Below are 23663 nucleotides of genomic sequence, written 5' to 3' on the forward strand. Positions count from 1 at the left end.
TGCTTGCACAGAAGTGTGTTAGCCACTTGCAAAAGAGTTAAACACATAGTCAATGTCAGTTCTGAGACAGCAATACACATCTGTGCAGACCCAGATGGGCTCATAGGACATGTTTATTGACAAGCCATTAGTGTATTGCTTTTCTGGAGATGACTTTGACTATGTGCTTAACATTTTGTTGGAGTTAAACACAGTTTTGTGTAAACAATAGCAATATTACAACTAGCAGCATGCAAGCTCATCACCATCAACAACCTGTGCAGCCAGTGGAAGAAAATATAAAATGTAGGTATTTTTTTCCACTACATGAAAAAAATCTTGTAAACTCTGATATTTTTGGTACAAATACACAGATACAGATGTTACATTTATTTTGTTCTGAAATATAAATATCATATGATGTTGCTCTCAAAGGAAAACATGGAATGTTGTAGATTATATGTAATCCAGGGGTCTAAAAATGTGTTTAAAATTAGAATTTAGAAATTCAATTTATGGGAGGGGTTTAGTTTTAATCTTTGCCCCTCTCTCCTTCATGGCTCCCTCAACTGCTGTAACATATTCCCAATGAAACACTCGACTTTGTAGGCACATGGCAGAACAATTCTTACTAAAATAAATGCCCTCATAAAAAAAAAAAAATTTTTTTTTTTTTTTTTTTATTACTGACAGGCAGGCGCCCCTCACTGCAAGGCGCCTGTAGGCACATGCCTACTGTGCCTAATGGGAAATCCGGCCCTGAATGCAACTCTGTTCTCTCTGGTCTCCCCAGCTGCCGCCTAGCTCCTTTACAATCCATAATGAATGCATCTGCCAGGCTCATCTTCCTTACACGCCGCTCTTCATCTGCTGCACCTCTCTGCCAATCCCTTCACTGGCTTCCTCTTTCCTCTAGGATTAAACACACAATTCTCACTCTGACATACACAGCCCTCAACTGCACTGCTCCCCTCTATATCTCAGACCTTGTCTCCAGATACTCTCCCTCCCGTCCCCTTCACTCTGCTCATGACCTCCTCCTCTCTTGTTACCTCCTCACACTCCCATTTACAGGACTTCTCCAGACTGGCTCCCATCTTGTGGAACTCTCTGCCTCGCTCCACAAGACTCTCCCCTAGTTTTGAAAGCTTCAAGCGCTCCCAAAAGACTGTTCAGAGATGCATACAACCTACACTAACCTTTGTTTATATCAGTTCCTCTTCTCCATTGCTATCCCCTGAACCCCCTTAGCATGTAAGCCTAAGAGTCTAGCTGTTTGTAGATCACCTTCTTAAGCGCTAACTACAACAGTGTGACTCTTGGCAGGGCCCCCTACCCATTTGATTCCTTTAAATGTTTTTTTGTACTCCGCCATTGTTTATAGCGTTGCGGAATCTGTTGGCGCTCTACAAACAACTGATAATAATAATAATAATACCTATATCTCAATATGAATATATGCAGATGTGTGTATATATATATATATATATATATATATATATATACTGATCTACATAAAATTTTATATTTAAAAATACATATGTAAAGAACATTGGAATGTAAAGTATTTATTTTCAAAATACAATAAAGCACATTAAAAATTATTAAAATTGATTACAAATATATATTTCATGCTTCAAGGTATTTAAATGGAAAGAGCTCAAAAGTGTATATATGTGTATATACATGTGTATTTATATGTGCATACATATATACACATATAAGCAAATAAATACACATGTATACATACACACACATATACATGTATATATATATATATATATATATATATATACACATATACAAATTTAGACATAATAGATACATTATAGCCCTTGCCCGTCAAATACCTTGTCATATACCATGTCCCTTTTAACCCTTACAATAAGGTTTTATTAATATTTGTATGATTTTTTTATCAGAATGTGTATATATGTGTGTTATAGTTTATTTTAATGTGTGATGTGTTTTGTGCAACAATGTTTTAACCCTTACACGCTAGGTCTTCAAGCTTGCTAATCTGTTAGGCGCAAATGTTGTTAGTGCTTGAAGGCACCCGTTTACTTTCAACTCCTAATATGCGCACTAGTTAGCGAGGTCCCGATATTGCTTATTGCATCTCACAATAATATTAGAGCCCCACTTGTAAACTAGCCCACTATAGGGTAAATCAGGAGTGGTGTGTGAACTTTTATGTAACTTAGGAAACAGCTTCTGAATCATCTACAATCAAAACTTTACTATCTGTAATCAATTTGGTAAAATTTGACATCCTACTCAAAAATTGCCTCTAGTGCATCTAAGAAGTATTTCAAATTGCATAACAGACAGTGATTAAAAATTGAAATTATTGTGCTGAATGAGTCACTGTCCCCGTCAGCTTTTGAGAAATAGATACTTAAATAACAGTTGCAAATCTTGTTCCATTTAAACAGCTTTAAAATGTCATGCAAACAATATTTAAATCTGCTTAATTATTTCACTTTCATATGCATTACAGAAATGAGTAGTTCAGAGAGGCCCCATTGTGCAGTACAGAAATAAAATTACTTTTTTGCCACTTGTAATGGCTGGTTATTTATGACACAGCGACAAATGGGCAAATTTGCGCGTTTGCAGGCACGTGATAAATTAGCGTTCCACTTGTAATCTAGCCCTACATGAGATTGGGGTGGGGGGGTTGTAATGTTAGGTGGTAGTGTTTTTCTTTCACAAAAGAGCTGATCATTTTAGGTAAATGCCCTCAAAAGTACCTTTTGCTATGCAGCCCCAAACCAGGAAAGACCCTCCACTACGTTTCAGTGAAGGCCGCAAGCACTCATTCTTCCATCTCTCTTCAATTCTTCTTCTCACATATTGTTGATGATTGGACCCAAAAATGTTAAACTTGGATTTGTCACTCCATATTACACTTTTCCACTGATCTTCATTCCAACTTTCTAATTTACTTAGCTTATCAGCCGGCCCATTTTTGGTTGAGAACCAGGGTTAAATGTAGCCACCAATAAGCAAATGCTATCCAGGGTGCTAAGCATAAAATGGTACTGCTCGTAAGCTTTACATTCCTGCTTAGAAAAATTGATAAAAGGAGTAAATTAGAATGTTGCTTTAAATTGCATGCTCTATCTGAATCATGAAATAAATAAATTGGGTTTAGTATCCCTTTAATTTGGTTTAAGTTAGGGGGTGGTAGGTTAGGGGTTTTAGATGTTTATTACTTTGCAGTGTGGGGGGATGGTGGTTTAGGGGTTAATAGTTTATTTAGGTGCTTTGCGTTGGGGGGTGGTGGTTTAGGGGTTAATAGTTTATTTAGGTACTATGCGATGTGGGGGGATGGCGGGGGGTTATAAGGCTAGGGGCTTATGTTAGGGTATTAGTTTTTTTAAAAAATGTCTTTTCCTTTTCATGAGTAGTGTGTTTTTTTCCACTTTTTTTTCTCTATTGATTTCTATGGGGGAACACATGCACGTGAAGTCTCCGCTTGCGATTTTTGCGCTTTTAGGGCTACCGCTAGCGCAAAATAATAATTTTTTCAACTTTTTGCGGCACTTGTAAGCTAACCCTAAATGTTTTAGAGTTTCTTTTCTAGTTTACATAACCAGTAAATTGTCTAAGCTAAAAAGTAATTTGACCAGTATATATATATATATATATTTTAATGTAGACAATTCCTCCTAATACATAGGAAATCCCTTATGGTTTTAGTAGCCCTTATGATTGCAGATAAATGTCCAGTTATAAATATAAACATTTAATTTGCTGTGAAATAATCACCACAGTCACTGTGTTGTATAAACACAGATCTAAAACTTCAAATAAAATGTGATATGTCACCATAAATTATTGGGATTTCTAGCTCTAGATATAAAGGATACTGTATCTGTATCACAAATCTACAGTATATATATATATATATATATATATATATATATATATATATATATATATATATATATATATATATATACAGTTGTGCTCATAAGTTTACATACCCTGGCAGAATTTTTGATTTCTTGGCTTTTTTTCAGAGAATATGAATGATAACACAAAAACTTTTCTTTCACTCATGGTTAGTGTTTGGCTGAAGAAATTTATTATCATTCAACTGTGTTTACTCTTTTTAAACTATAATGACAACAGAATCTACCCACATGACCCTGATCAAAAGTTTACACACCCTGGTGATTTTGGCCTGATAACATGCACACAAGTTGACACAAAGGGGTTCAAATGGCTATTAAAGGTAACGATCCTCACCTGTGATCTGTTTGCTTGTAATTAGTGTGTGTGCAAAAAAGGTCAATGAGTTTCTGGACTCCTGACAGACCCTTGCATCTTTTAAACAGTGCTATACTGACGTTTCTGGATTCTGAGTCATGGGGAAAGAAAAGAATTACCAAAGAATCTGTGCGAAAAAGGTAGTTGAACTGTATAAAACAGGAAAGGGATATAAAAAGCTATCCAATGAATTGAGAATGCAAATCAGCAGTGTTCAAACTCTAATCAAGAAGTGGAAAATGAGGCGTTCTGTTTGATAACATCTTGCATTCATCTTGCCATCAATTCTGACCAAATGTCCTGTGCCTTTGTAGCTCACACATCCCCAAAACATCAGCGATCCACCTCCGTGTTTCACAGTAGGAATGGTGTACCTTTCATCATAGGCCTTGTTGACTCCTCTCCAAATGTAGCGTTTATGGTTGTGGCCAAAAAGCTAAATTTTGGTCTCATCACTCCAAATGACTTTGTGCCAGAAGGTTTGAGGCTTGTCTCTGTGCTGTTTGGCGTATTGAAAGAGGGATACTTTGTGGCATTTGTGTAGTAATGGCTTTCTTCTGGTGATTCAACCATGCAGCCCATCTTTCTTCAAGTGCCTCCTTATTGTGCATCTTGAAACAGCCACAGCACATGTCCTGTATTTCACCTGAAGCTATTTGTGGGTTTGTCTTTGCATCCCGAACAATTTTCCTGGCAGTTGTGGCTGAAAGTTTAGTTGGTCTACCTGACCGTGGTTTGCTTTTAACAGAACCCCTCATTTTCCACTTCTTTATAAGAGTTTGAACACTGCTGATTTGCATTCTCAATTCCTTGGATATCTTTTTATATCCCTTTCCTGTTTTATACAGTTCAACTACCTTTCCCCGCAGATCCTTTGACAATTATTTTGCTTTCCCCATGGCTCATAATCCAGAATCGTCAGTGCAGCACTAGATGAAAGATGCAAGGGTCTGTCAGGAGTCCAGAAACTCATTCGGCTAGATTTAGAGTTTTGTCGGTAACGACCCGCGTAGCTAACGCATGCTTTTTTTTCCCCGCACCTTTTAAATACCGCTGGTATTTAGAGTTCACAGAATGGCTGCGTTTTCAGTGCGTTAGGCTCCAAAAAAGGAGCGTAGAGCATAATTTACCGCCACTGCAACTCTCGATACCAGCGGTGCTAACGGACGCGGCCAGCTTCAAAAACGTGCTCATGCACGATTCCCCCATAGGAAACAATGGGGCAGTTTGAGCTGAAAAAAACCTAACACCTGCAAAAAAGCAGCGTTAAGCTCCTAACGCAGCCCCATTGTTTCCTATGGGGAAACACTTCCTAAGTCTGCACCTTACACCCTAACATGTACCCCGAGTCTAAACACCCCTAGCCTTACACTTATTAACCCCTAATCTGCCGCCCCCGCTATCGTTGACCCCTGCATATTATTATTAACCCCTAATCTGCCGCTCCGTACACCGCCGCAACCTACATGTAACAGGTGTGTGAAAGTTCATTAGTAACACTGCTTTCAACAAGTCTATTGTGAGCATAAGTCATGAATAGATTTTCCAATATATTAAAAGTATGGTTACCAAATAAAAACTTGAGTGAGTGTTTCATTTTTAAATATATGTAATAACTCATGGCTTAGGGTTTTACATATATTTTATTATGATTTTAATATACTAGTCAGTTGTCTTGAAAATATGTAGAACTATTTACCCCTGGCAACATATGGTAGTTCAAATTTAATCAGACATGACTTTAAAAATAACAAATACCTTCATTGCAATGAATAAACAAAATAAGCAGTTAAAGCTTAGAAAATATGAACTGGAAAAAATAAATACTCAGCTTACCGAGATTTAAGTAACAAGCAGAGGAATATTGAAGAAAAAGCTCACAGTCAGAGAGGCACAATCCTTTGCTTGGGAGAGAGAGCACTAAGCAGAGACGCGGCAGCAGCTGCTGGAAGCAGGGTGTGTGAGACACAGCTGATGAGGCTTGTGGGAGAGAGAGCACAAGGCAGAGACGCTGCAGCAGAGGTTGAGAGCAGCGTGTGAGAGACACAGTGGATGTGGCTCGTGGGAGTGACGTCACCCGGTAGTCAGCTGGAACTGAAAGTCCACTACAGAACAGGAGAGAGTAGCAGGCAAATTTCCCCAGAATCCACAGGAGAGAAACTAGCTTCACAGGTGCAAAAGGGATTAGCTCACAGGAAGTTAATCCAGGCTGGATACATCAATACCAAGCATTGGTGTGATGTATCCAGTGTAATTTATATGCACCTGAGGAAACCGCCCCTTAAAGGGGTATAATGTTACAGGACCCCCCCCTTAAGAGCAACCACTCCGTGGGTCAAGGTCTGGGACGATCCGGGAATCTTCTGTGGAAAAGAGAGACCAACCTGGGAGCGGAGAGATTAACAGAAGGTTCCCAAGAATCCTCCTCAGAAGGGTACCCCTTCCAATGTACCAGGTACTGAAGACGACCAGAAACCTTCCTGGAGTCAAGGATGGCAGCAACCTCATATTCCACATCCGGAGCTATAGGCAACACAGGAACAGAAGGGTCCAAAGGATTCCGAAGTGAACTGTAGGGTTTGAGGAGTGAGACGTGAAACGTGGGGTGTACTTTAAGAGAGGGGGGCAATTGGAGAGTAACAGCATTCTCATTTACTATTTTAATGATGGGGAAAGGACCAATAAAAAGTTTATGAAACTTCTTGCTGGGCACGGAGATCCGTAAGTTCCTCGTAGAGAGCCAAACAAGATCTCCAAGAACATATGAAGGAGGAGGACGATGCCTGAGGTCGTAGTATTTCTTCTGCCTCTGTTGGGCAATTTTGATAGTGTCATAAAGTTGAGAGAATGTTTCGAGCATAGTGTTAGTAAGATCATCAATGACTGGGCAGTCAGTGGTGACTTCGGGGTGTAGGTGAAAGCTCGGATGGTAGCCATAATTAGCAAAGAAAGGAGTAGCTTTTATCGTTGAATGGTAAGTATTATTATGTGCGAATTCTGCTAGAGGAAGTAATTTTGTCCAGTTGTTTTGTTGTTGGTTGGTGTAACATCTTATATATTCCTCCAACCAATGGTTTGTACGCTCCGTTTGTCCATTGGTTTGGGGATGGAATGCGGTAGAAAGCCGTTGTTCAATGTTAAGGGATGAACATAATTGTTTCCAAACCTTAGAGGTAAATTGTGAACCTCTGTCAGATGTTATAGTGTTCGGTAAGCCGTGTAGGCAGATGACATGTTTTATAAGGATATTTACAGTTTCCAGGGCAGTTGGTAACTTATAATAAGGCACAAAGTGTGCCATTTTAGTGAAGAGATCAACGATAACGATTATTGTGTTATTCTTTTCAGATACAGGTAGATCAACAATATAATCTATAGCAATGTCTTTCCACGGTCTGTCTGGAACTGGTAGGGAGAGAAGAAACCCTGTGGGTTTATTCCTATCTGTTTTACAGGTTGTGCAAACTGAACATGATTTAATGTAGTTTCTTATTTCTGTGTTTATGTGGGGCCACCAGTAGGATCTTGTAACTAAGTCATAAGTTTTGTTCATACCAGGGTGACCTGAAAGGGGAGATTCATGACAAGAGGAGAGAACTTGTTCCCTTAGTGAAGGGGGTACATAGAGTTTTGTGTCATGGTAGTATAACCCATTCTCTCCTTGTGTTAAGTTGTATAGCACTTTAGAAGTATCAGTTAGTTGCTTCTCTTTTAATTCAGTGGTTGAGATGGCTAAAGTCCCCACTATGTTATCTAATGGAACTAGGGGTTTACACATCTGAATCTTAGGAGGAGGAGAAGGAAGCCTAGAAAGTATGTCGGCCTTGGTATTCTTCAAAGCTGATCTATAGGTTATGATGTAATTAAATCTTGAGAAAAATAAACTCCACCTCACTTGTCTAGATGTTAATGTGCGAGATGTTTTTAGGTACTCTAAGTTGCGATGATCAGTGAAAATAATTATAGGCTCTATTGTACCTTCTAAAAGGTGTCTCCAAGTTTCAAGAGAGCTTTTAACAGCCAAGAGCTCTTTTTCACCGATATGGTAGTTTATTTCAGAGGTTGTTAACACTCTTGAATAATATGCTACAGGGTGTGTCCTATTTGTTTTGGGATTCTTTTGGGACAATACAGCTCCTATAGCATAGAATGAGGCATCAACCTCTAGTATGTACTGTTTTTGTGGATCAGGGTATGCTAGAATAGGTGCTGTAGTAAAGGAATTTTTTAGAACATTGAAGGAGTGATTTGCGTCTTTGTTCCATTCAAAAGGAACATTGGCTTTTGTCAAGTTAGTTAGGGGTTTAACTATTGCTGAAAAGTTTTTAATAAATTTTCTATAGAAGTTAGAAAATCCCAAAAACTTTTGTATATGTTTTCTGGTTTTTGGTATAGGCCAATCAAGAATGGTTTGGATCTTTGTTTTCTCCATATATATCCCTTTAGATGATATATGATACCCAAGGAAAGTGATTTCAGGGGAATGAAAGGTACACTTTTCAGGTTTCACATACAGGTGATGAGCTAACAGTCTTGAGAGGACTATCCTAACATGTTTTATATGTTCTTTTTCATTATCTGAAAATATAAGGATGTCATCCAAGTAGATAACTAGAAAAGTGTCAAGGAGATCACGGAACACATCGTTGATGAACCTCTGGAATGTGGCGGGTGCATTGCACAATCCAAAGGGCATTACGGTATATTCATATAACCCGTACCTAGTACGGAAAGCAGTCAACCACTCATCCCCAGAACGCACTCTTATTAAATTATAAGCTCCTCTTAGATCAAGCTTAGTGTAAATGGATGAGCCATGTAATCTTTCGATTAATTCAGGGATGAGTGGAAGAGGATAACGATCTTTTTTTGTTATTTTATTCAATTCGCGGTAGTCAACGATTGGCCGTATGGTTTTATCTTTATTGGTTACGAAAAATATTCCTGCCCCTGCAGGGGAGGTGGAGGGTCTAATGAATCCCTTCCTGAGATTCTCATTGATATATTCTTTTAACGTATCAAGCTCAGGTTTAGAAAGTGGGAATATGTGTCCATATGGAACTTTTGACCCAGGGATTAGATCTATGGGGCAATCATACTCCCGATGGGGTGGCAAGGTTTCTGCCTCCTGTTTGTCAAATACTTGTTTTAAATCTGAATAAACAGGAGGGATGTTAGTTTCCAAGACAGATAGAAGAGGTTGTATAGGGTAACATGTGGTGGTACAATATTGTGAATTAAATTCAAGTGTTTTTTCTGACCAATGTACGAGGGGCTGATGTTTATTCAATCAGTGTAGACCTAATACAACAGGAAAAATGGGTGAAGGAATAACGTCAAAAGAAATGAACTCTTGGTGTATGTCATGAGTAGTGACTAATAAGGGAATTGTTTGGTGTGTGATGGGTCCTGACTCTAATTGTCTTCCATCAATTAATTGTACAGAAACAGGTTTTTTCTTTGCAATAATGGGTATTTTATTTTCTTGTACAACTTTTATATCTATATAACTAGCGTAGGCTCCCGAATCCAAAACGGCCTTAAGACTGTGTCGGTTTTGTCCCCACTGTAAAGAGATAGTAATAATGAAATATGCAGGATTTTGTGCTGTTAAAGATAGTAAATGATCTGAGGTAAAATTTGTCTTACCTGATCTTTGTATCTTTAAAGAAGGACAGTCAGAAACAGAATGCTCCTTTGCGGCACAATAGAGGCAAAGTCCCAGTTCTTTTCTGCGTGACTTTTCCTCAGGGGACAGGGGTCCTCTAATGAACCCTATCTCCATGGCTTCATCCTGACTCTTATGGGAGGGTGTATAAGCTTTAGGGGTGGTAACCTTGGTATAGGAGTCTGGGGAATATCTTTCCTGTTTCCTTTCCCTAATTCTTCTATCTATTTTTATAGTTAAAGACATAAGTGAGTCAAGTGTTTCTGGGAGATCTAGTCTAGCAAGCTCATCCTTAATATTTTCAGACAACCCTATTCTAAATTGATTTTTTAGGGAAACCTGATTCCATTGGGAATCCCTTTGCCAAATCTTAAATTCAGAGATATATTCCTCAACAGGCCTCTTATGTTGCTTTAAGTTACGCAACTTAAAATCTGCTGTGAGTTGCCTGTTGGGGTCCTCATATAAATCTGACATGGCCTTGAAGAAATCATCAATTGAATTTAGAATAGGGTCGTTATTTTCTAAGAATAAATCTGCCCATTGTCTGGGCTCACCTCTTAGGAAAGAAATGACAGTTAGTACTTTTATACGGTCATTAGGAAATGTTTTTGGCTTAAGTGTGAGAAATAATTTACAGGCATTATGAAACTGCCTAAATGATTTCCTATCCCCAGAGAATTTTTCAGGAGGTGGAATTGGGGGGTCAGGAGTGTTAGTGTCAGGGGGTTTAGCTGCACTTAACCCTTCTTTAATAATATTCCTAAGTGTCAGGTTTTCTACCTGAAGTTCTCTAAGTCCCTGACTTAAAAGGTCAACTTTGTTGGATAATTCCTGGAAGTGAGCGTTTATGTCACCTGGATTCATCATCGTAGTTAAGTCAGCTGGATAAGTTTGGCTTGGTATTCTGTAACAGGTGTGTGAAAGTTCATTAGTAACACTGCTTTCAACAAGTCTATTGTGAGCATAAGTCATGAATAGATTTTCCAATATATTAAAAGTATGGTTACCAAATAAAAACTTGAGTGAGTGTTTCATTTTTAAATATATGTAATAACTCATGGCTTAGGGTTTTACATATATTTTATTATGATTTTAATATACTAGTCAGTTGTCTTGAAAATATGTAGAACTATTTACCCCTGGCAACATATGGTAGTTCAAATTTAATCAGACATGACTTTAAAAATAACAAATACCTTCATTGCAATGAATAAACAAAATAAGCAGTTAAAGCTTAGAAAATATGAACTGGAAAAAATAAATACTCAGCTTACCGAGATTTAAGTAACAAGCAGAGGAATATTGAAGAAAAAGCTCACAGTCAGAGAGGCACAATCCTTTGCTTGGGAGAGAGAGCACTAAGCAGAGACGCGGCAGCAGCTGCTGGAAGCAGGGTGTGTGAGACACAGCTGATGAGGCTTGTGGGAGAGAGAGCACAAGGCAGAGACGCTGCAGCAGAGGTTGAGAGCAGCGTGTGAGAGACACAGTGGATGTGGCTCGTGGGAGTGACGTCACCCGGTAGTCAGCTGGAACTGAAAGTCCACTACAGAACAGGAGAGAGTAGCAGGCAAATTTCCCCAGAATCCACAGGAGAGAAACTAGCTTCACAGGTGCAAAAGGGATTAGCTCACAGGAAGTTAATCCAGGCTGGATACATCAATACCAAGCATTGGTGTGATGTATCCAGTGTAATTTATATGCACCTGAGGAAACCGCCCCTTAAAGGGGTATAATGTTACACTACATTATCCCTATGTACCCCTAATCTGCTGCCCATAACACCGCCAACCCCTATATTATATTAATTAACCCCTAATCTGCCCCCCACAACGTCGCCTCCACCTACCTACAATTATTAACCCCTAATCTGCCGACCGGACCTCACCGCTACTATAATAAATGTATTAACCCCTAATCCGCCTCACTAACCCTATAATAAATAGTATTAACCCCTAATCTGCTCTCCCTAAAATCGCCGACACCTAACTTCAAGTATTAACCCCTAATCTGCCGACCGGACCTCACCGCTACTCTAATACATTTTTTAACCCCTAAAGCTAAGTCTAACCCTAACCCTAACACCCCCCTAAGTTAAATATAATTTAAATCTAATGATATAAATTAACTCTTATTAAATAAATTATTCCTATTTAAAGCTAAATACTTACCTGTAAAATAAACCCTAATGTAGCTACAATATAAATAATAATTATATTGTAGCTATTTTAGGATTTATATTTATTTTACAGGCAACTTTGTATTTATTTTAACCAGGTACAATAGCTATTAAATAGTTAAGAACTACCTAGTTAAAATAATTACAAAATTACCTGTAAAATAAATCCTAACCTAAGTTACAATTAAACCTAACACTACACTATCAATAAATTAATTAAATAAAATACCTACAATTATCTACAATTAAACCTAACACTACACTATCAATAAATAAATTAAATAAAATATCTACAAATAAATACAATTAAATAAACTAACTAAAGTACAAAAAATAAAAAAAGCTAAGTTACAAAAAATAAAAAAATTAATTACAAACATAATAAAAATATTACAACAATTTTAAGCTAATTACACCTACTCTAAGCCCCCTAATAAAATAACAAAGCCCCCCAAAATAAAAAAAAATGCCCTACCCTATTCTAAAATTAAAATAGAAAAGCTCTTTTACCTTACCAGCCCTTAAAAGTGCCTTTTGTGGGGCATACCCCAAAGAATTCAGCTCTTTTGCCTGTAAAAAAAAACATACAATACCCCCCCAACATTACAACCCACCACCCACATACCCCTAATCTAACCCAAACTCCCCTTAAATAAACCTAACACTAAGCCCCTGAAGATCTTCCTACCTTGTCTTCACCATGCCAGGTATCACCGATCGCTGCAGGCTCCGAAGTCTTCATCCAAGCCCAAGCGGGGGCTGGCTGGTATGTGGGTGGTGGGTTGTAATGTTGGGGGGGTATTGTATGTTTTTTTTACAGGCAAAAGAGCTGAATTCTTTGGGGTATGCCCCGCAAAAAGCCCTTTTAAGGGCTGGTAAGGTAAAAGAGCTTTTCTATTTTAATTTTAGAATAGGGTAGGGCATTTTTTTTATTTTGGGGGGCTTTGTTATTTTATTAGGGGGCTTAGAGTAGGTGTAATTAGCTTAAAATTGTTGTAATATTTTTATTATGTTTGTAATTAATTTTTTTATTTTTGTAACTTAGCTTTTTTTATTTTTTGTACTTTAGTTAGTTTATTTAATTGTATTTATTTGTAGGTATTTTATTTAATTTATTTATTGATAGTGTAGTGTTAGGTTTAATTGTAGATAATTGTAGGTATTTTATTTAATTAATTTATTGATAGTGTAGTGTTAGGTTTAATTGTAACTTAGGTTAGGATTTATTTTACAGGTAATTTTGTAATTATTTTAACTAGGTAGCTATTAAATAGTTATTAACTATTTAATAGCTATTGTACCTGGTTAAAATAAATACAAAGTTGCCTGTAAAATAAATATAAACCCTAAAATAGCTACAATATAATTATAATTTATATTGTAGCTACATTAGGGTTTATTTTACAGGTAAGTATTTAGCTTTAAATAGGAATAATTTATTTAATAAGAGTTAATTTATTTCATTAGATTTAAATTATATTTAATTTAGGGGGGTGTTAGGGTTAGCTTTAGGGGTTAATACATTTATTAGAGTAGCGGTGAGGTCCGGTCGGCAGATCAGGGGTTAATACTTGAAGTTAGTTGTCGGCGATGTTAGGGAGGGCAGATTAGGGGTTAATACTATTTATTATAGGGTTATTGAGGCGGGAGTGAGGCGGATTAGGGGTTAATACATTTATTATAGTGGCGGTGAGGTCCGGTCGGCAGATTAGGGGTTAATAATTGTAGGTAGGTGGAGGCGACATTGGGGGCGGCAGATTAGGGGTTAATAAATATAATATAGGGGTCGGCGGTGTTAGGGGCAGCAGATTAGGGGTACATAGGGATAACGTAGGTGGCGGCGGTGTGCGGTCGGCAGATTAGGGGTTAAAAAATTTTAATAGAGTGGCGGCGAGGTGGGGGGACCTCGGTTTAGGGGTACATAGGTAGTTTATGGGTGTTAGTGTACTTTAGAGCACAGTAGTTAAGAGCTTTATGAACCGGCGTTAGCCCAGAAAGCTCTTAACTCCTGTTTTTTTTCTGCGGCTGGAGTCTTGTCGTTAGATTTCTAACGCTCACTTCAGCCACGACTCTAAATACCGGCGTTAGAAAGATCCCATTGAAAAGATAGGATACGCAATTGACGTAAGGGGATCTGCGGTATGGAAAAGTCACGGCTGCAAAGTGAGCGTTAGACCCTTTCCTGACTGACTCCAAATACCAGCGGGCGGTAAAAACCAGCTTTAGGAGCCTCTAACGCTGGTTTTGACGGCTACCGCCAAACTCTAAATCTAGGTGATTGACTTTTTATACACACACGCTAATTACAAGAAAATAGATCACAGGTGAGGATGGTTACCATTAATAGCCATTCAAACCCCTTTGTGTCAACGTGTGTGCATGTTATCAGGCCAAAATCACTAGGATATGTAAACTTTTGATCAGGGTCATTTGGGTAGTTTCTGTTGTCATTATGATTTAAAAAGAGTAAACACAGTTGATTGATAATAAATGGCTTCAGCCAAACACTAACCATGAGTGAAAGAAAAGTTTTTGTGTTATCATTCATATTCTCTGAAAAATAGTCAACAAAAATCATAAATTCTGCCAGGGTATGTAAACTTATGAGCACAACTGTATATATATATATATATATATATATATATATATATATATATATATATATATATATATAGACACGCATATACCTTTTTATAGAAAAGAAGATGTTCATGAGAAATTTAATTAAATTCAAGGGTAATAGTTACACAGATCAAAACTTAATTATAGGGATTTCTCCCTCAAGATTTAAAGGGTATCTGTATAACAATGCCCACAGTCATATGCATTTTTAAAGGAAATGTGCCCATGGGAAATTGAATTCATGTCACTCTAAAAATATTTTAATGTTATAACAGCTTTTTTCACGTTCCCAGGGACAATAGCTAGGTAATAAACTGAAGAATAATTTCAAAGATTAATATTTTACCCAAGAAGTAGATCTACTGAAGTCATTCTTGATGGCGCCTTCTATATTGGATGAATATTTATACCAGACATCTTCAAACTTGGCCCTCCAGAGGTTTTGGAACTACATTTCCCATGATGTTCAGTCATCTGATATGCTGGCTGAGCATTATGGGAAATGTCATTCCAAAACCTTGGTAGGGCCAATTTTGAGGGTCTCTGATTTTTGAGGTGATTAAGTGTTTCTTCTTTACATGGTTTATCTGTGATGCTTTCTATTGATATTTTATAGTTATAATCCATCACTTATTTTGCCTTTAATTCCTCTAATAGGATTATTATTAAATAACTAATATCTAAGTACTAGTTTTTAGCTAGTGTGAAGTTAAAGTAACACTTGATTAAGTTGAACAGATGTTCACATTTATTAATTTATACCTGTGCCTCCAAATACAAATGATGCCTGAAAATGTATTCATGTCTATGGTTTGGCAGATAGGGGTTGCAGTTTCAATTTACAAAATCTTAACCACAGAGAATAACATTGGTATTACAGAGAAAAAATATAAATAGACTGTAATAAAACAAAAAATAGGTTCCACCGAGATTTGAACTCGGATCGCTGGATTCAAAGTCCAGAGTGCTAACCATTACACCATGGAACCATATGAGTATAGCAAATAATGCTGATTTAAATTACAAAACAACCTATAATTAGTGTTTTCTAGGTCTTACATTAATCACATATAAGTCACAGCTATTATCTACTTACTATGACAAACTGAAGAATATTTTCAAACTTTTTAATGTTATTTTGGTCACATCATGCATCTATCACACGGATAAAAAATTTTTTAAGAAAAACAATTACTAGTTTATGCATATTATGTGATTGTCTATGTAGAACGTAGATCATAGGAAAGAAAAAACAATATAGTAAACAATTAAATACAATCTACACATATACAATAGAATAGCATTGTAAAAAACAAGTGACGTAATCTAAAGTGTAAATATCTGATATCTTGTACTCAGAGATTACCACAATACTGGGCTAGATTACAAGTGGTGCTCTAACTTTTACTTTCACTTGCACGCTAACTGCGCTAAAAGTAACCTTTTAACGTAGGCAGGTTGGTGCTCGTATTACAATTTAAAGTAAGAAGTTAGCGTGAGAGGGAAAATCCAATGCACGGTAACTTCAGGACTTTGGATATTGCAACCGCATTAACTTCTTCTCCCCTAGACTTAAATGGGATGCGGATTAGGCTAACAGTACTAAAGCCGAAGGTAGTTATGAATAATTTACATTCCAATATTCTTTACACAGAAGAAAATGTTCTTTTTATTTTTTTATATATATATATTTCCAAAAGGCAGACACTCTCACATAGTGGTCAGCCACCAGGGTGTCCAGCTTGAAACAATTGTATAAATCTGAAATAATCCCCAAAATAGGCAGAAATGGGAAGTGGCACTCACTGGATTTGTAATTCAAAGAAAAAAAAAAATATTTCACAAACTTTCCTGTTAATAGGAGAGTTTGTGAAATAAAAAGTTTTTTTCTTAGAATTACAAATCCAGTGAGTGCCTCTTCCCATTTCTGCCTATTTTTGGGATTCTTTTGGATATATATATATATATACTCCAAAGAAATAACTTGCACCCGATTTCTTCAATAAGGATGTTACCACTTTATTTATCCTTATTGAAGAAACTGGGTGCAAATTATTTCTTTGGAATATGTTTGGAGACTCTGCACCGGCCATTGTTACCTTACAGGGAGTGCTAAGGTTGTGTAAGATATATATATATATATATATATATATATATATATATATATATATATATACACACACACACAGTATATATATATATATATATATATATATATATATATATATAAACTATTTTTTGTAAAATATATATCTACACCTGTACCTATATATCTATATGAATACATACAGGTATAGCTATATATACAGATATATCTAGAAATATATATCCTATTATATAAAAGGCCAAGTGTGTTTGTCCGAAGCTGTCATGCGCAGTAGAGACAGCACGAGGACAAACACACCTGGCCTTTGAGTCCTACTCCCTAGCTGATCTGCGGCAGAAGTGGGCGTGACCGAGCATGAGTGGGGGCATGGCCGATGTGAAGGGGCGTGGCCGGACGTGAATGGCCGTGCCAGGGGCGTGGTCGGGCACTGTCGCGAGATAGAGAGGGGGGAGAGATAGAGAGGGGAGAGAGATAGAGAGGAGGGGAGAGAGAGAGGAGGGGAGAGGGAGAGAGAGAGGAGAGCGAAGAGAGAGGGGGGGAGAGAGAGGAGGGGAGAGAGAGAGAGGACGGGAGAAAGAGAGGAGATAGAGGAGAGGGAGAGAGAGAGCTCAAAAGAGAGGGGGAGAGAGAGCGCAAAAGAGATGGGGGAGTGAGAGAGCTCAAAAGAGAGAGGGAGAGAGAGCGCAAAAGAGATGGAGGAGAGAGAGAGAGCAAAAGAGAGGGGGGGAGAGAGCGCAAAGAGAGGGGGGGGGAGAGGGCAAAAGCGAGGGGGAGAGAGAGAGCGCAAAAGGGAGGGGGAGAGAGAGAGAGCGCAAAAGAGAGGGGGAGAGAGAGCAAAAGAGATGGGGGAGAGAGCGCAAAAGAGAGAGGGGAGAGAGCACAAAAGAGAGGGGGAGAGAGAGAGCACAAAAGAGAGGGGGGAAGAGAGAGAGAGCACAAAAGAGAGGGTGAGAGGGGAGAGAGAGAGGGAGAGAGAGAGAGAGAGAGAGAGAGAGGAGGGGAGAGAGAGGAGAGGGGGGAGAGAGAGAGAGAGAGAGAGAGAGAGAGGAGGGGAGAGAGAGAGGAGGGGAGAGAGGAGAGGAGGGGAGAGAGAGAGAGAGAGAGAGAGAGGAGAGAGGGGGGAGAGAGAGGAGGGATGGAGAGAGAGGAGGGGGAGAGAGAGCGCAAAAGAGAGGTGGGAGAGAGAGCGCAAAAGAGGGGGGAGAGAGAGAGCGCAAAAGAGAGGGGGGAGAGAGAGGGAAGAGAGCGCAAAAGAGATGGGGGAGAGAGAGAGCGCAAAAGAGATGGGGGAGAGAGAAAGCACAAAAGAAATGGGGGAGAGAGAGAGAACAAAAGAGAGGGGGAGAGAGAAAGCGCAAAAGAGAGGGGGAGAGAGAAAGAGCGCAAAAGAGAGGGGGAGAGAGAAAGAGCGCAAAAGAGAGGGGGAGAGAGAGAGCGCAAAAGAGAGGGGGAGAGAGAGAGCACAACTGAGAGGGGGGAGAGAGAGAGAGTGCAAAAGAGAGGGGGGGAGAGAGAGCTCAAAAGAGAGGGGAGAGAGAGAGAAAGAGCACAAAAGAGAAGGGGGAGAGAGCACAAAAGAGAGGGGGAGAGAGAAAGCTCAAAAGAGAGGGGAGAGAGAAAAAGAGCTCAAAGGAGAGGGGGAGAGAAAGAGCAAAAGATAGAGGGGAGAGAGAGAGAGCAAAAGAGAGGGGGAGGGAGAGAGCGCAAAGGGTGGGACCGCTGTACTGCAAAAAATGGCCCGTGTGAACGGGCTTTAGGACTAGTATAAAAATAAAAATAAAATTTTCTTCTATGTGGAGTACATTGGAATGCAAAGTATTTATAATCAAAACACAATAAAGCACATTAAAAATTATTAAAATTGATTAAAATTATATGTCAAGCTTTAAGATATGTAACTGGAAAGGGCTCAAAAGTGTATACATGTATATATGAATATATACGTGTGTTTATGTGTATATTTGTATAAATTTAACCCTTAAAATACATTTTATTAATATTTGTATGATTTTTTTTATCAGAAGGCGTATATATGTGTGTAATAATTTATTTTATGTTTTGTGATGTGATGTGTTTTGTGCAACTATTTTTTTTAACCCTTACAAGCTGGGGGCCTGATCCGATATGCAGTGTTGCCCGCAAAAGCAGACAATGCCAGATTTTGCGCAATTTTGGTATCACATATACGGTGTAGCATACAAGTTACGCGTGTATATTTCACCCTTCGGCCGTATTTTTTTTACCCATAGACTAACATAGAACTACGCGCAATTTGGTATCCAATATACAGCGTAAGGACTTACGCGTGCAGAATTCAGAAAATCTACTCCATTCTCGTCTCGCCACAAATTGCAGCTGCAGGAACCCTTGCACTGATTAAAAAACCAACGTAACTCCCTGGAAGCCTTAACAAACACATACATTTAAGCAGCATCTCAAGGTTAAAGGGACAGTATACTATGATATTGCTTTTTTAAGGTTTATTTGTGTATTTGAAATAGTTTCAAGCCACAACATAATCAAATGGATTGAGCTTGTAGGTACTTTATCACATTGTGGACATATACTTACTTATTTACTTTAAATTGGATTACCTTCATCTCTTTAGAACCCACTGGAGTGTAATTTATTCTAATGCTAACACAGCTTGGCACTGATGCCAAAATATATGAAGGAGCAGTCAAGTCCAAAACCTTCTTTTAAATAGGGCATGTTATTTCAAACTACTTTCATATTTAATTAGAACACTTGCTTTGTTCTCTTGGTATTCTTAGTTGAAAGCAAAACCTAGGATGGCTCATATGGTCATTTCTAACACCTTCTTGAAGGTTGCCTCTTTGCAATTGTGTCAAACCAATCACAGATACCTTAACCTCTCACCTGCAGACTTAAAACACCTAATAATGCCCACCCTATCAATAACATCACTACTATATATACCAATGTGTCAATTTATATTGGATGGGAGATACATTGATTTACATCTTACAAATGAATATTACTATATGTGCCCTTCAGAAACAACAATAGTGGATGTGAGTTATAGTACAAGAATATGTCATAAACAGGATAATATTACCTTTTTTGGGCTATTTCCACACAGGCCTTATTATATGTATTAACAATATTAGTGTACTAAAACACACCTCACATGGATGTGGATGACAATTATATGGTAAATAACAGAAGACAAGATTTATGGTGAACTATAAGAATATTTATTTATTTTTTGGCTTCTTGGATGAGAGAGCTGAGGTGGCTGTAGTGGATTGCCTTGTTCTCCTGGTTTGAGAGGATTCTTCGGTTTCTGCTGGTGTGCTGGTCACAGATGATAGGCTGGAGGCAGTGTCCTGCTGGTGTGTAAAGTGCTCAACCAACACACCCGAGAGTTGATTTTGTTCCCGCCATCTATTGTCCATCTGCATATCAGACAGAATTCTCATCATCTGCGACTGGTTTTTTACAATTCCATTTAATGATGCTGCCATGTCCCTCTGCAGCTCTATGCTACGCTTGAGTAACCTCTCTTGGCTCCTGTGAAACCTCTGTTGGTCTCTTTGTCTGCTCTTGCAGCTTGTTATGAGCTTTCTCTGGAGTGAAATGAATTCCTCACCCAGGGGAGAATACAGTGCATCCACAAGCTCTTCTGCAGCAGGGTTTCTAGGTACTTGAGGTGCAGGTCCAGCTGCATCTGCTGGTGCTGGTGGGACATCTTCAGCTGCATCTGCTGGTGCTGGTGGGACATCTTCAGCTGCATCTGCTGGTGCTGGTGGGACATCTTCAGCTGCATCTGGTGGTGCTGGTGGGACATCTTCAGCAGCATCTGCTGGTGCTTGAGTAATTCCAGCTATATGCTCATCTGCAGATGGTGGAGCTCTCCCAAGGGAAGAGGATGGTGGAGCTCTCCCAAGGGAAAAGGATGGTAGAGCTCTCAGGGTGGATTGGTAGTCCCATTGATGACCAGTGTGTGACCACTCAGCCTGTCCAGTTTGCAATTCTTGTGACATACCTTGTCTGTAAAATCCATGACTGCCCTGATATTGTGTTTGGGGGGGGGGGGGGGGTAAAGACATGGACCTTTTGTGGCATCACTTCCGGGTCCTCTACTGAAGCCATCCAACCCTGCTCATGCCTGGGAGCATAATGTTCACGTTGTTGCCTGAAGAATGGTGGAGGTGGCTGCATGCCTGTGACTGGTGGTGGTGGTGGAGGTGGCTGCATGCCTGTGACTGGTGGTGGTGGTGGAGGTGGCGGCATGCCTGTTTGCATCCTGGTGACAGGAGGTTCTGTGGAGGAGTCAAATGATGAGAGGGATTAGTATAGTCATATATATGTCCATGTGGGCATACAATGTACATTGATACATGCTAGGGCCTATACTCATTCTCATGTCAAACTCTATAACATGCATGTGCACAACGTGATTTGTGATATGAGGGATTTTAATCTGCACAGTATACAGGTATGTGTTTCATACAATAGTTATGTGTACATGTCAATGATGGAAAATATGTGTTCTTTAAGTGACACTATGGTCACACAATTTACTTTAGCCTGATGTAGGCACAGAACCTGCTTTCTGAGCTAAAAGTATTGTGATGGCTATAGTCTCCATTTACTGAAAACTCTACATGTGGCTTGTGGCCCGTGTTACTCTGAGACATGTTAGTATTGCACTATTCTACCTCATATCATGAATTGCATTGTGTTAAGTAGCATTAATGTGAAATATAATTGTAGATGTTTTTGTTAGTAGGCCAAATACCATGCTCCTCATTGTGTACATGAATGTGTGACATTAAAGGATGTTATATCTCAAATACATATCATACTGGTGTGTGAGATGTTACTCACCAGCATGATGTGCTGTGGTTGCAACCCCTGAGTCATGAGCTCCTGGAAGTCCACGGACTGCTGTGATACTCAGGGACCTGCGTATCATCTCCTGCCAGGTGTTGTATTCTGTGTTCAGGGGTGGACCACCGCCTGTTCCCCTCTGGTGCATGGCTTCCTGCCCCATCTTCTCTTTCACCCGCCTCTTACAGTAATTCCACCTTTTTTTAAGGCCCTCAACAGTCCTCCTCTGCGGGCCACACTGTTGACGACATCCTCTACCGCCAACCATGCCGTTTTACGCCTTCTGGCAATGCCTTTGCCCTTCTCCTGGCCAAAGAGGGCACTGTGGTTGTCCATGATGGCCTGGACTAGGGCAACATTCTCATCAAATGAGAAGTTAGGACATCTCATCCTCTGTGGACACCTGGCTTCCTCCCTGCGATGTCCCTGGTGTGGGTTCCTCCCTATCCTCTCCCTCCCCTTTCTGTCCCCATGTGCACCCTCTGTCCCTCTCCTTGATGTGCCTCGTCTCTGGGGCTCTCGGGCATCTCCCCTCCCATCATCCCTTCTAGCTCTCCCTCTCCCCACTCCACTTACTCCCTGACAGGGACCCCGCTGCTCCTCCTCTCCTCTACAATACTCCTCTCCCTACCACTCCTCTCCCCTGCTCCCCTCCGCCCTACCTTTCCCTGCCATCCTCACACTACACACACTCATACACTCACACTCACTCCCAGTTCAATCACACACAATCACAACCAAACACTCAGCCTATCACACTGTAAAATTGAAATAAAATGTGTGAGGTGTTAGAAAAAAAAAGTGTTGTGTATTTTGTATATGTATGCATGCAAAATGTGTGCAATATGTAAAAATATGTATAAGTGTACAAGCTTAACCAACCAACAATGTGACCTAACTAACTCCTCTGATTGCGCCTCTCTCTCTCTACTCTGACTAATCCTCCACTCCACTGTATTGTGCTGTAGCTCAACGAACCATCCAAACACACTGAAGAAAATGGCGGCTGCGCATGTGTTTATATATGACTTTTGAATAGCGTAATTACGTGGCGCATTTTTAGATGGAGTCGCGGGTTATTTTTTTCGAGTGTTAGCCTAATTTGCATAAAACAACTCTTTATTGAGACTTTACGTGGACAAAATACAGGCGTAAGTTACTTGCGACGAATAAAATGTGTATTTGTGCACTTTTCGGAAGAACGTCAGTTTGTCCTACTTACGCCACTTTAGCATCTAACGGCGCAGTATATGTAATACCCCGATGTGCGCGGGTTCCCTCGCTTGTGCCGAAAACTACGCCGTATATCGGATCGCGCCCTAGGTTTTCAGGCTTGCTAATCTGTTGAGCGCAAATTTTGTTTGTGCTCAAAGGCACCCGTTTACTTTCAACTTCTAATATGCACACTAGTTAGTGAGGTACCGATATTGCTTATCGCATGCCTCACTAATATTAGCATGCCAATTGTAACCTAGCCCACTATAGGGAATACAAGGAGGGGTGTATGTGCTTTTATGTAACTTAGGAAACAGCTTCTGAATCATCTACAATCAAAACTGTACTATCCTTTTATGTAATCAATTTGGTCAAATTTGATATCCAACACAAAAAATGCCTCTAGTGCATCTCAGAAGTATTCCAAATTGCATAACAGACAGTGATTCAAAATTTAAATTATTGTGCTGAATGAGCCACTGTCCCAGTCAGCCTTTGAGAAATAGATACTTAAATAACAGTTGAAAATCTTGTTCCATTTAAACAGCTTTAATTTTATTTTAATGCAAACAATATTTAAATCTGCTTAATTACTTCACTTTCATATGCATTACAGAAATAATTTTTTTTTTAGTTCAAAATCTCTTAACTTAGTTAACTAGTGTAGAACTTGGCATCTGGATTGCCCAGTGAACATCATGTATAAGTTCTGCTAGTTTCCTTAAAAACATTTCCATCTTTATCATAGGAGCATATGA

At 39.1% G+C, this 23663-nt stretch overlaps 1 non-coding gene across 1 annotated transcript; it reads right to left on the reverse strand.

Moving 5' to 3' along the window:
- Positions 1-15643: 15643 nt before the first annotated feature.
- Positions 15644-15715, reverse strand: TRNAQ-UUG (transfer RNA glutamine (anticodon UUG)). The gene has a single exon. It is a non-coding gene; the product is annotated as a tRNA-Gln (tRNA).
- Between the last annotated feature and the right edge of the window lie 7948 nt (positions 15716-23663).

Source organism: Bombina bombina, chromosome 2, assembly GCF_027579735.1.
Source record: "Bombina bombina isolate aBomBom1 chromosome 2, aBomBom1.pri, whole genome shotgun sequence".
NCBI lineage: Eukaryota > Metazoa > Chordata > Amphibia > Anura > Bombinatoridae > Bombina > Bombina bombina.